The 11,364-nt window shown below is 44.2% G+C and overlaps 1 protein-coding gene across 4 annotated transcripts in view; it reads left to right on the top strand.

Annotated features, from left to right (window-relative positions):
• Window positions 1–834: 834 nt before the first annotated feature.
• The window catches only part of LOC138467907 (coiled-coil domain-containing protein 102A-like), a 458,996-nt gene continuing 448,466 nt past the window's right edge, over window positions 835–11,364 (top strand). For 2 of the 4 annotated variants that reach the window (XM_069608225.1, XM_069608226.1), the window contains exon 1: window positions 847–982. The gene's annotated coding sequence lies outside the window, so the exon portion shown is untranslated. Of the gene's footprint in view, window positions 983–11,364 lie in introns of all 4 variants that reach the window. The other 2 variants (XM_069608227.1, XM_069608224.1) reach the window with 2 other exon arrangements.

Here is an 11,364-nt window from a genome sequence, read left to right as displayed (position 1 = left end):
CCTGCCTCGCCTTGGGCAGCCCTGCGGCATTGCCCAGCCCTGGCTGAGGGAGTGAGGCCACAGTGAAAAAAGACCCCAATTTGAATTTCAACCATCGGGCCAGCCCGGCCGGCCGATAGTTGAAATTAAAATTGGGGTCTTGACAGGTAGCTCGCCGCTGACAAGGGTTTCCCAGTCCAGCCCCCAGCTTTGCTGAGGGGAGCAGGGGGCTCGGTGATCTAATCTGCTGTCCTCCTTTCCTCAGCAGCAGCCAGATGCGAGATGCACAAAAAGGCATTGCAAACTGTGGATATTAATGGCACTCTTGTAAAATGGCAGGTGTCCACTACCAGTCAATGACAACAGGCAACATCTGAACAAATTGCCCTTGAAAGCCAGAAACCAGGAGTGAACAACTGGTGATTTATGTGTACTGGGCAGTATATTGAGTTTTGGAGGGATAGCGAGATATATCGATATAGGATGAGAGACATTGTTAACATCAAGATATATACAACAGAATTGCTTGCTGTTTAAATGCACGATTTTTACCTCCCCTGGGCCATTTTGGACTACTTTGCCCGCATCAATTTGGGAACAACATACACATTGTCCTTTTATAGGAGGACCCCTACTTTTGTCTATGGCCCCATTTATGCCAACCTAAATTTGCTTCCTGGAGATGCCACTGTTTGGACGTACACTGGGTTCTCTGGCAGTTCTGAGTCGCCCGATTAACAATTTTAGCCTACACTCTTCTATTTGTGGGAGGGGGCTGTGTTGGGCTGTTTTCTAAAACATGTGGGCTTCTTCCCCCTGAAAAGATCTGCTCACGCGGGTCAGTGGCTGCAAGCCACAGATAGGCATTCAAGTGAGCGGGAGAGCAGCTGCAAACAGCAGGAGTAAAGCCAAGGTCCCCTCCGGAGCGCACTGCGTTTCCAGGCACTGTGAGGCTGCCAGGACATACAGAGGCTGGCGAGGGCTGAGCCCATTATGCTTTCAGGTGGGTGATCTTTTGAGACTCATCAGCAACAGGGGTCCGGGAGATTGTTCTCCGGGTTAATTTGTCCACATATGTGCCCAGCTGTGTTTTAGTGCCCTCCCAGTTCTTCTGCCCGTTTCTTCAAATACGTTTGAGGCAGCTCTGCACAGGCACGGGACATGCTTTCTGACTGACCCCTGGTGTTTAATACTATGCAACCTGTGTCTAATTTCGTTGTATGAAGCTTTTACCTTGTCATATTTCTTGAATACATTTAATGCATTTACAATATGCCACTTATTGAATCTCTCACATACAATATGCCACTTATTGAATCTCTCACATACAATATGCCACTTAAAACCACACAACTCAATAAAGTACGTGTTTTTTTATAAAGTCCTTAAAAATATTAACAGCAGCATAAATTGATTAAAATTACCAACGCTTTAGTTTACACTGGTCATAGATCTGTTATATATGCCCAGTACACCTGAAAACACAAGGGAGATGCCAACGACGAATACAAATGCTGAGGCCAATAAACACCCAACAGCAAGACACAGAAGGGCTTTTTCTGAAAAGCAGTTCATGGCTGTCCAAAAACCTGCGAGGCAGAAACTGGATCTAGTAGAAATAGGCTCCTAGAATGTTACACCATGGCCATTTTGCTGATATATCTAAAATACCTACTCCAAAAATGCACGTATTGATATATTAAGATTGAGGTATGAATTTCGGGTTGAATTACAAATCAAGCCTCTTCTACATTTGTACTGACCGCGTGTTTCTAAAACGGCAATAGGCATTTCTGTTTTATTTTTTATTTTTTTTTAAGCCACAAATCCCCCTGGGAAGGCTAACCCCCTCCTCGCCCTCTCCACAAATTCCTTTAATAAAAAAATCAACGCTGGAGCGGGGTACATTAACTGTGAGCTGAATCCATCGTGCGAAGTGTGTAATACCGCTCAACGTGGTAATTCCCCCCCTTAAACGTGGGTAGACTAAAAGTAGGAGACATGTCCAGAAGGATGGAGGTTGCTTTCGGCAGATTTGTCGGAGCAATATGAGCCCTTCTTCCCACCCCTCCTCCATCCATTAAATAGTAATTGTCAGCTGGACCCCTCCATCCCTCCTCCAGCCGTTAAATAGTAACTCTGTCAGCTGGACCCATCCATCCTGGCGTGGGTTTTAGAGGCTGCGTTTAGAACAATTGGTCCTGTCCTGGGAGTTTACAGAGCAATGGTTGTCCACAATCCGCCCCTCCAGTAACTAACTGCCCTGTAAATAGCTGTGCAGTGCGCATGGATACCGCAGGCGCGCGGGAGTGGTGAGGTGCTCCAGCCTCCCACACCTGACTGCGCCTCCTCACTCCCATAGACCGCGGCCCCTCTCCAGTCCACGTTGGGGTGGTTGAATGAACCAACTGACCTGCATGGGAAGCGCCGTGCTCATAGAAACTCCCCAATGAACTTCTTCTTGACAGAAGGAAAGATGCATTAAAAAACAGAGAATGAAAGTAACACGCATTTTTTCATTTGCATTGAAGAGTGGGTTATTTTAGGGGGTAATGTCAGTCGGGACAGACCCCCGTCCCTTCCCGCAACCCCAAAACCGCAGCTTCTGCTTGCTCTCCAACTTTAGAGCTTCGCTTAGTCAGCACTATAAGAAGGCTGCACCAGTCTGCAGTTCGCACTTGTTGAGTTCGTATGTTCGTGCGTGTTTCATTTCACCACGCTTGGAGGAATGCAAAGGCAGACCATTCCAATTTGGACAAATTGATTTCAGATGTGTATGACGACAATTGTGCACTGCCATCCCTGAGCGACGGGGAAATACATCAATTTTTATAGGAGCATATTACAGGGAGAAAGAGAAAAATCATACAGGGGTATGTTGTGAAGAATTCAACCATCGGTACACTGACTGCGCTCTCCTGTGCTTTTTTGAAATTTTAAATGAAATTGAATGATAGATCATCCTCCAGAAAATGTGTGGGGCTAATCCGCACACATTTTTCTATGCTCACTGCATGACCTACACATAGACCCGTGCACTCTGGGTAGTCACAGCCTACAAGCACAGTCATCCCTGTCATATTTAGTTGGGAAATGACAGCCAAGAGTACATCAAGGAATCTCAGAAGGGGGAGGGTAAAACCTTCCTCCTGCCATGGCCAGCCTAATTAAGTAACAAAGGCTCCATGGATCCGCCTGCTCTTTCGTTAGCTCTACTGGTGACAGCTTCACATACTAATCAGAGTTAATTCAAACATGCCCATGGGGGGCCTCGTCGCAGGACAAACAAAAAACAGGAAAAACCCAAAAACCTTTGATATGCTTCTGTGTCAACCTGATGCCAGCTTCCAACTCTTAGTATCAAGGGCAGTGACCTATCACGTCTAGGACAGCTGTTTACAGTAGTCATCCTCACAGGGGGACCCCATTCAGAAGGTACGAGTATGTGGTTTGGCGGCGACCGAAAGTCTGGTCTCACCACAGCTTCAAGGGAGACTTGCCGCTTTAATCAGGAACCACAGAGAGATCAATTAACCAGAGAGTTTGTTTGATCCACAACAGATAGGATGATGGGTGGGACTTAGTATTACATGTTTTCACCCCTTTACCTTTTCTGTTGCAAAGCACTCTGGTTAAGACCTCACGCATACAGGAGATTGTTGGTGGAGACCCATGATTGGTTCATTGAGGTAGGCTTAGCCTACACTAATCCCTGTGGGCCATTTGGCTTTAAAAGAGGGTTGAGCCCCTGTTTTGGGCAGATCATCTGAAGACTTTGCAAGGAGTAACAGGAAGAACTCATTGGGATCCTGGCTGACGGTGCAGTCTGCCTTACAGCCTCCTCCAGTGAAGGAAGGCCAGGATTTCCAAAGAGAGAAGCAAGATTCCTCCCCTAAACATCTCCCAGGGAGCAGAGGGAGATACTGAATCCAGAGGACCCTCCAGCAGTTCCAGAACCGGTATCCAGCCAGCACACAGTGTGCCCCGCTAGGCTCTGCAAGCAAGCTTCCTAGGTGGGAAGTGCCAGAGAGTCTCTGAACCAAACCAAGGACAAGGCCGGTGCCTCCAACACCCCCCTCAGCTTTGGGCCGTCCGCCTTAAAGGTCAACACAAGCCCAATGAAGAAGCTAGGAGGAGTGCATCAACCTGCATCCGCATTAAAGGACATTCTCGAGTTAGCTGAGCCCCTTGAGCTGCAACCGACTGCACCGCTGACTGTTATGCCACAGTCACTAACGCCGTCTGAGATGCCCCGACCAGTGCTTCAGACCCGTCGACCAGCACTGAGACATAGATTCCTGACCCCGAGCCGCTGTGTAGTCCAGCCTGACACTGTATGTCTGTCCAGCCTTGCTCCCCAAACTTCCTGCCGCCTGATACTCGCAGCTGTCTCTCGTTCTGAACTGGAGCTGCAAAGCACCCTGAAACCGACTCGACCCTGTTGAGCATCAAGAACTTCTACAAGAACAAGGTACATTGTGGTTCGGTTCCCCTGGTCCTTCTCAGAAGGCCCCTAGTGACATTTTATGACGCATTGTTCCCTTTGTGTTAAAACCAAGTATCCTTGAACTATTGCGATTAATTACTTTACCGACTACCCTCCTGTCAGTATCCAGAGTGCATCCCTTTTCCTTCATGAAACTGTCTGTCCTCTGCATTCGTTTACAGGCAGGGTTTTATTTTGTAGTGTCCTAGAAATGTCTGTTGAATAATAATAAAGTAAATATTTATATACAACCTTGACTGGACATTCCCTTTTATCATTGGGTAATAATTGTATTTTTGCTGCGTTGCAACTTACGAACGATCCACAACCCTGTGGAGATAAGCCTGCCGTACCGTCCACGTTACCAAAATTGGACAAGGAGGTTTATAATTTGCTTGCGTTTTCCAACCTGTTTGGAACCCTTCTGGCGTACTCGAGGTGTGGGGCTGATTGATGGTTTAGAAACCGATATTCATCACTGGACCACTGGTGCCCCGGAAGTTGATTTGTCACATATGTTGTACAAGAACATTGAGCTAAGGAAAAACCCCTGCAAAAATAGGAGAGTTGACTAGTAGCAGTATAGGAAAACCTGGCCGGATTTACATCTTTTACAACAATCGATACGTTTATAGTACTAAATGTTCTACAGTCTGAGGAGACATCGGGTCAAATTAATCCCTTTCAATTACATGTGGTGTATTTTCTATCTATTTCGGGGAAGGTTTGGGCACATACTGGGACCAGGGACTTGTTTTGTGTTTTATGGAGACTCCTTTGAGTCCTGGAAGACCGTCTCTCTCTGATTTCTTATGCTACCCGCGAGCCCCACCTCCCACCCATCTGACATTTTCACACCCCCTTGTTCTGGTAGTCTTACACTTAAGCATATGTGCTATTTGTACCCTGCTGGATTTAAAACAAATATATTTAAATTCTTATTTCATGACAAAGAATAAAAGAATTGACAGGGGTGGAAGACTGAAAATCAATTAAGAAAAATAACCCCCAGGTTAAATGTGTTGAATGAGAAACATATTATAACCCCCAGGTTCAATTTATTGAATGCGAAACATATTATGCCCAACAGAGGAGAGCGTCAAAAACAAGCTAATATGTCAGCCATTCAGTTCGTCATATTGGTCTGGGTCTAATATCGTCTTTAACCGACCTCCAATTTGAAAATATTAAAGCTTAGCGTATTTCCGGTGTTAAAGTACTTTTTAGGTGCTTCAGCCCGCTAGGCAATACGGGAGGATGTACTGTTTAGGAATTTGAATTGAATGGTTTTCTAGCAATTTCTTTCCTCCGCTCCACTCCAGCCCCACTTGGATGTTAGGTCTTGGTTCGAGTTGCGTCCTTCTAACCAAAAGATGCATCACCTTTATGAAGAGTTGCCCCACGCCATCAATGTCCGTTTTACACACGTTTTGTTGTGTGCGTCGCAGACAATTTAAACGCAGAGGAACTGACTAACAGTTTGGCAGTATTTCCTCTTGAAATACCACCAAACATAATTACCGCTCCCACATGTGATGCGCATGCAGTCACTTGAAGGGTCTGCATGATCCTGAGGGATGTGGCCCCTTCAGCAATTCCTCCTTTTGGAGTCCCATAAGGCTGCGTGAGGGAAATGGCGTGTTACTGCACGTGGCAATATCGGGATAGCAAGGTTTCAACGCAGGAGATTTTGTCGAAGCCAAATACATCGATTTTTGTTGGTGCCGAATTTGGCTGCAAATATATGTGGGGGTGGGTAAAGGTAATAATGAAGGTGGGAGGGGGATAAGGGGTAGCTGCAGGGGGTCCCCCATCATATATTTGCGGCCAAATGGTTTAAAAGAAAAAAAGAAATTCGATGGATTTGGATTCAAGCAAATCTCCTCAATAAAATCACATAGAACCGTAGAATCACATGGAACCCTGGCATCTGAGAATGCTTTTGTGAGGAGTTAGTTATCTCCACACAAAAGCAGGTGAATTGAAGAGTTTCAGACTTTAAACTCGTTATTTGGCAGCGATGTAGCTGTATATCATGAAGTTTCCAAATAGCACATGTTTCATCGTTCCCACCAAACTTGTAATCGGGCCTATCGCTTTTATTTGTTGATTCATGTATATTTGCTTGTGTTTCATTTTTTTTATTTTGGGTCCTTGTAAGGCGCTTATCGCAACAAAGCCTCCAAGCGCATGACAAGCGACTAAACCAAAAGGAAGACGAAAGCCTGGGAGAAGAGCTTGTATCAATAGCGCTTAGAGGTGGCTGAAGTCACAAAGATGTTGGAGAAGTGCGTTCCAAAGAAGGGCACCTCGCATGGCATCTTCTGCCGGCCCCTGTGGCAGATTTGTAGCCAGCAGGGTCCAGCAAGTCGTGGTGTGCGTCGATGCAATCATTTATTGTGGCAGCGAACCAGCTATGTACAAGCTGCCTTGTCATAGATTGCAAAAACAATCGTTTAAAAAAATAAAACCGAGTTTGTTATTGATGGATCCAGGGGTGGTGTTTGCGGTTGTGTGGATATGTCAGTGGGTGGATGGATGAAGGTGATTGTGTGTGTGTCTGTGAATCCACTGCATATGCCGATGGGCCTTTTTGTGTGTGTATATTTGTGCAAGTCAGTTATTTATACCATTTTTATTAGGTGACAACAGAACATAAATCCATTAGAGTGCATACAAAAAAGTGTGTAAAATACAATTACAGTATCAACATTGAAAAACCAAAAGAGATCCCAAAGATACTATGGTAATAACATTTCCCACTTAATGAATCTCTTCACAACCTATGCCAGCAGCAACGCATACACCATTTGCAGTGCATTTTTCCCCCGAAAGCCTGGGTCCAATGACCGATTTGAGCTTCTTTCAGAAGCCCAGAAAGATCGCCTGGGATGCCATTCAACAAGGAGACAAAGGAAGACGAAAATGCTCTATTCTTAGTAATAGATTTCTTCTGAGTTCGATTCTGAGACTATTAGATTCCAGGTCATGCAATAGAAACGGTATAACTTTCGATCAATATATGATTGCAAAGCGGACATTCAAGCCACAATATGAGAACTGGTTGATCTCACTTAGAAAATATACGACAACTCAGAAATGGCAAGAAATGATGTTGATTTTAAACAAGAAAAGCACTAACTTATACTGGGCATTAATGACTGAGCACTCTGATGTACAAAGCATCCTGTTGCTGAAGAACATTTGGTAAAACATTTAGCCATTATACAATCCAGAGGTGAGTGCTGGTTCCGATGTAGGTGCTGCTAAAATGAAAAACTCTTTCCTGTGGTGTTGGAGAGGCATTGCTATGAAACTGGACATTAATCACTATTAAAGAAAAAGGAAATTTTCTAGAGCCCCTGAGTCCTGAGGAGCTTGCTAATTTGGTGTTATAAATGGCACCAATACTATCGGCTCATACATTATCTATTTTATATGATACCATCATCTATACCGGTCGATTACCACCCACATGGACAGCATCCCACATTATTCTTGTCTTTAAAATGGGTTGGAGGCAAGATTGTAAAACGTATCGACTTATAGAGCTATTGGATGTCACAAGCAAACATATTTTCCTGCCTATTGCTTAATAAGCCTGAAAGATGAATTTAAGCAAATCATATTTTGCTCTGATATTGAACAGTGATCAGAAAGGACATGAGTACTGCTGTTATATTATCAAACACAAGACGCTTTCGAACCATAGGGAGTCCATCTTGGTTACCCTTTTTGGACTTTACTGCAGCCTCTGATAGGGTAGATAGAAATTGGTTATGATATAAACTTTCCCATTTGGTTTCACAAAAGGACGTTTGAAATTGTTGATCTTTCTCTTTACTAAGACGGTAATTAAGCATATATAAAATTCTGGAGTTACTTTAACTCAATAGAAACAACGTTGGGACTCAAGCTGGGGTGTATTTTGCCCTCCTTTTTGTTCCATCACAAAAGTTAAACAACTTTCCAGTGAAGATGGGTAGTTTCAGGTTTTCATGGTTGGCATATGCTGATGACTTGGTGATCTTTGATAGCTGCAAATTGGTCTTCAGCACCACGCCTGGGTGCAATCTGGAAATACTCTAAATAAAATGATTGGCTGATTAACACAGTTACGTTATATATTGTGTGATTCTCAAGGAAATCCTACAGAAAGAGAAGTTTTGAATGGTTTGCCATTGGCGGAACAATATCTGATTACATTCTTGGGTTTTAGCATCACAATCTCCTTCTGAGACATGGGCCAATACAAAGCGAAAGTGAATATGATTCCTCCTTTGGTTGCTAAGGTGAAAACATTTATTTACAATATGGAGGCTTCTCGGCTGTCAAGGTGGGCGGCTGTTTTGGATCAATCTGTGTGCAGGTATGGTTTGGTGAACTGCAGCTGTGTTGGAAAGGAAGGGAGGTGGTGGGATGTGCGGAGGTGTCCATAAGAAGTATGTGTAAACTGGTGGCCACAAGCTGGCTAGGATGGACGAAGTAGATGTTAGTGTGGAGTGAGAGAGGATGGAGCGGGAGCTAAGATTCGATGATAGGACGGTTGGTGGGAAGAGGTCCCGGAGACAGGATGATCTGCTGCTGCAAGAGTTATCATTGAAAATAAGGAGTTTCATATTACCTGAAGAGAGGAGGTCTTGGTGTCATAGTATCCACCAGCGTTGAATCATAACACTGGGCGTTCCATTAATTTTGCTATGTAACCAGAAAACGACCCCTAAATTACTATACGGCACAGACCTCTTTCCTTCCATGTCTTTTGATTGGTTAAATCGTTGGGAGGGTCGCGCTTGGAAATGGTTGTTAAATCTACTACAGGGCCCACATATACAAGTTATAAGAACTGACTCGGGCCTTACTTTGCTGTATACCTCTCCTATGTTAAGAGGATTTGAATGATAACTATAAATTAGGTTTGAGGAAGGAATACTTTCTTTTGATACATAAAGGATGTTTTGAATAATGATTGACGTTTAACACTTTTCAATTGTTTATTTAATCTCTTTATTAAGTGTAATAGAGCGCCATTTCTTTTCAACAACTTGCAGTGAATCCATATTTCTTCTAATTCCCCTCCCACCCTAACCAACAGCAGGACAACATTTGGCATTTTCTTTAAATACGCAAAATGGCATTATAGGCAATAGGCGTGACAGGCTTCACACTGTCCTCTTTCTAAAACATCTGGCTTGTACAAGCCACTAGATATTTAATGTGTATATTTCAAAAGTAGTACATGGTTCAGAATGGGACATTTACAGTGTGTGCTGATCAGAGCTTTGGTCCATATGCAGCAGAAAAATGTCCCAGATGTGATAGAGTTGTTCAGCCTCTGCATTTACTTTTTGACAAATCCACAGGTCTCGATCAGCCCATGCCCATTTCCCCATGCCTGCACACCGTCTAGCAGCGTTTAACTCTTTAGTGGATTTTCATTGTAAAGCTACTTGCCATTTTGCCCAAGCTAGGCTCATCCTGATAAACCTGGCTGTTCATTTTCCATGTTACTTCATGGGAACCAGTCCTAGCAAGTAGAGTTTTACAGCTGGGACCAGTGTCTAGTCACAAAAGCGTGCTGGGTTATGTTCCACGGATGTCCAAACATGTCTGTATGTAGGTGCAGTTCCACCACATATGCTAATAATGTGCAGGCCTGAGACTACTTTTGTGGCATGCTTTTGATGTATTTGGGTGTAACGTATTAATTTTGGCTTGGGTCATATGTGCTTCCTGCAAGCATTTAATGAGTTTGAGTTTCAGATTCCTAGATACCCTTTTAGTGCGCATGCATGCTCTGATCTACTCTGTGTCTTCCATTTTGTCCCCTAAATCTTTTTCTCATTTGTCCTGTGCTCTCGTCGGGCACACCAAAACTTAAGTTGGATTCTAATTCCTATTTCTGGTGAAACGTTTAGTACGAGCCAAATCTGTCATCTTCGTAAAATTGTCCAATGGCAAAGGGATTGTTCTTAAGTTTATCTGCCGCTTGTTAAGATGGATTTCTAAACTCTGACCTGGTGGGCAGAAGTTTAGGAGGCCACCCTAGTTTAGTGGAACAGGGGGACCTTCTGGACAAAACAGAACAATTTACAGTAGCTTGGCAGAGGGTCAAAACTAAGTCTCAGGAGGGGTGAGAGTGACCGGGTAGCCCGCAATGAGCACACACAGTAAAACTCCACAGATTACTCTTAGACAGATGTACATCAAAAATACATTTATTATAGACCTTTATAACAAAACACAAATAAACCACAGTAATAATAAAACTGTTACCACACACGCTTTTCACTATGTAACATATATACAAAATAGCTTAATGCTAATGAAAGGAGGAAAATAACCACAGCCTGCAACAGAAGGGGTAAGTTTAACACAGATATCGCATTAGGCAGTTCTTCGAATGTCAATCCCGATGTTATGCAGTCCAGCACTAAGAAGTGAGGAGCCTTATGCTCAAATGTACAGCAGTGCGTTAACAACACGCAGTTGTGCGTAAAGCAAAGAACGAGTTCTCTTCAGGGAGCTGTAGCTGTCCAGGAAGGGGGTTGAGGCGATGAAGAGTAAATCCCTACTCCTGGAGAAGGGTCTACCGTTGCGGATAGAGCGACTTTCAGAGTTCGGGAATAGCTGGGGAGCGCAGGCTAGCACAGCTAAGGTTGGTATCTTTCGAGGGATTCTCGTGCATAAAAACAGATGGATGTGCCAGGGGTCCAGGGTAAGTGATGCAAGTACTCACGGACCCTCGACACAGTCAGACCAGACTTTGCCAGTCTAGTCCACTTCGCTAGTAGGATTCACTCCTGCAGTTACAGACAGCTCCGACTCTCAGTGGCTGCGGGACGGGCCGTGGCAGAACAGTAGCCTTTGCTCAGCTCTCATAGAAAGGAGAAGGATAG

Source organism: Ambystoma mexicanum, chromosome 4q, assembly GCF_040938575.1.
Source record: "Ambystoma mexicanum isolate Mex_15411 chromosome 4q, UKY_AmexF1_1, whole genome shotgun sequence".
Classification (NCBI taxonomy): Eukaryota; Metazoa; Chordata; class Amphibia; order Caudata; family Ambystomatidae; genus Ambystoma; species Ambystoma mexicanum.
This window is presented reverse-complemented; position numbering and strand designations above follow the sequence as displayed.